General features: G+C 50.0%; 1 non-coding gene across 1 annotated transcript; it reads left to right on the top strand.

The window, feature by feature from the left end:
- Positions 1-553: 553 nt before the first annotated feature.
- On the top strand, positions 554-626 carry trnaf-gaa (transfer RNA phenylalanine (anticodon GAA)). Its single transcript has one exon. It is a non-coding gene; the product is annotated as a tRNA-Phe (tRNA).
- The last annotated feature ends 2,069 nt before the right edge of the window (positions 627-2,695 follow it).

Below are 2,695 nucleotides of genomic sequence, written 5' to 3'. Positions count from 1 at the left end.
CATCACTCATCTAATTTGAAGAGAAGTAATTTCTTATCTCCAAGTCACCAGCGGTTTGCTGGTTATCAGGCAGTGAAGAAAAGCTGTGTAGAAAATACCCAATGTCTCTTCTTGGGATTCAGATCGAGAAATTTGAGCATCAGATTTGGAAATTTACTTTGTGGAATTTGAATTTGAGTGCAAATCCAAATTGTAAATATGTCCAAATGTAACTTGGAGATACGTGGCACCATTTATTTTTGTTGTATTGATTTTGTAATCATCAAAGTATTTCATATGGGCCGACCAATTAATTGTTGGCATGGAACCAAATGATGTCCTGATAGATTGAGGGATTGGGAGAATCAAGAAACAAAGAATCTGTGTTTTTGGAACACTTTTCACAGTGTTACGACATTCGACTGAGAATCAATTAAGTATTTCTTAATGCAATAAGTGCTGAAAATACTCAACTGGCAGGGCTGTGCCTATGGAGACAGAAACTGAGTTAACCTTTTTGATTTATTAGTTTCTTTTGTCATATCACAGAATCTGTTGCATTGCATGTTACACAGCTGAAATAGCTCAGTTGGGAGAGCGTTAGACTGAAGATCTAAAGGTCCCTGGTTTAACCCCGGGTTTTGGCAAAAGCAGCTTTGCTTGAGTTCTTCCCTCCTTTGTTTGGTGGTGGCTCAGTGGTTAACACTTCTGCCTCACAGCACCAGGGTCCCAGGTTCGTTTCAGCCTCGGCCAACTGTCTGTGTGGAGTTTGCGCATTCTCCCATGTCTGCGTGGATTTCCTCCCACTGTCCAAAAATGTGCAGGTTAAGTGAATTGGCCATGCTAAGTTGCCCATAGTGTTCGGTGCATTAGGCAGAGGGAAATGGGTGTAGGTAGGTTGCTCTTCGGAGGGTCGGTGTGGACGGGTTGGGCCAAAGGGATTGTCTCCACACTGTAGGGAATCGAATCTAATCTAATCTCAGAGGTGCTCCAGTAAATCATTTGGACCATCATGGCTGTAAAAAGTGAAAGGTAAAGCCATGATAGTCCCATTCTGGTACTAGAGAGAGAGTTAATTGGTGGTGGTTTAACCTGAGAGTAACCACACCTTATGAGAGGTTGAGAGGAGAGTTATTCATAGCAACCAGTGTAGGAATTGAACTCACGCTGTTGGTGTTACTGTACAAACCAGCCATCCAAGCTAACCAACCTCTTGTCAGGTCAATGCAAGATTTCCGAAAGAGCAAGTCATATGGTGTCATTATTGAAAATGTGTTGCTGGTTAAAGCACAGCAGGTCAGGCAGCATCCAAGGAACAGGAAATTCGACGTTTCGGGCATAAGCCCTTCATCAGGAATGAGGAGAGGGTGCCGGGCAGGCTAAGGTAAAAGGTAGGGAGGAGGGACTTGGGGGAGGGGCGATGGAGATGTGATAGGTGGAAGGAGGTCAAGGTGAGGGTGATAGGCCGGAGTGGGGTGGGGGCGGAGAGGTTAGGAAGAAGATTGCAGGTTAGGAGGGCGGTGCTGAGTTGAGGGAACCGACTGAGACAAGGTGGGGGGAGGGGAAATGAGGAAACTGGAGAAATCTGAGTTCATCCCTTGTGGTTGGAGGGTTCCCAGGCGGAAGATGAGGCGCTCTTCCTCCAACCGTCGTGTTGTTATGTTTTGCCGGTGGAGGAGTCCAAGGACCTGCATGTCCTCGGTGGAGTGGGAGGGAGAATTAAAGTGTTGAGCCAGCGGTGGTTGGGTTGGTTGGTCCGGGCGTCCCTGAGGTGTTCTCTGAAGCGTTCCGCAAGTAAGCGGCCCGTCTCCCCAATGTAGAGGAGGCCACATCGGGTGCAGCGGATGCAATAGATGATGTGTGTGGAGGTACAGGTGAACTTGTGGCGGATATGGAAGGATCCCTTGGGGCCTTGGAGAGAGGTGAGGGAGGAGGTGTGGGCGCAAGTTTTACATTTCCTGCGGTTGCAGGGGAAGGTGCCGGGAGTGGAGGTTGGGTTGGTGGGGGGTGTGGACCTGACGAGGGTGTCACGAAGGGAGTGGTCTTTGCGGAACGCTGATAGGGGAGGGGAGGGAAATATATCCCTGGTGGTGGGGTCCGTTTGGAGGTGGCGGAAATGACGGCAGATGATACGTTGTATACGGAGGTTGGTGGGGTGGTAGGTGAGAACCAGTGGGGTTATGTCTTGGTGGCGGTTGGAGGAGCGGGGCTCAAGGGCGGAGGAGCGGGAAGTGGAGGAGATGCGGTGGAGGGCATCGTCGATCACGTTTGGGGGGAATCTGCGGTCCTTGAAGAAGGAGGCCATCTGGGCTGTGCGGTGTTGGAACTGGTCCTCCTGGGAGCAGATGCGGTGGAGACGAAGGAATTGGGAATATGGGATGGAGTTTTTACAGGGGGCAGGGTGGGAGGAGGTGTAGTCCAGATAGCTGTGGGAGTCAGTCGGTTTGTAGTAGATGTCTGTGTTGAGTCGGTCGCCTGAGATAGAAATGGAAAGGTCTAGGAAGGGGAGGGAGGAGTCTGAGACAGTCCAGGTGAATTTCAGGTCGGGATGGAAGGTGTTAGTAAAGTTGATGAACTGTTCAACCTCTTCGTGGGAGCACGAGGCAGCGCCGATACAGTCATCGATGTAGCGGAGGAAAAGGTGGGGGGTGGTGCCAGTGTAGTTGCGGAAGATGGACTGTTCCACATATCCTACGAAGAGACAGGCATAGCTGGG

The sequence above is a fragment of the Hemiscyllium ocellatum genome, chromosome 39 (genome assembly GCF_020745735.1).
Source record: "Hemiscyllium ocellatum isolate sHemOce1 chromosome 39, sHemOce1.pat.X.cur, whole genome shotgun sequence".
Lineage (NCBI taxonomy): Eukaryota > Metazoa > Chordata > Chondrichthyes > Orectolobiformes > Hemiscylliidae > Hemiscyllium > Hemiscyllium ocellatum.
The sequence above is the reverse complement of the archived record's forward strand: the minus strand, read 5'-3'. Positions and strand labels throughout refer to the sequence as shown.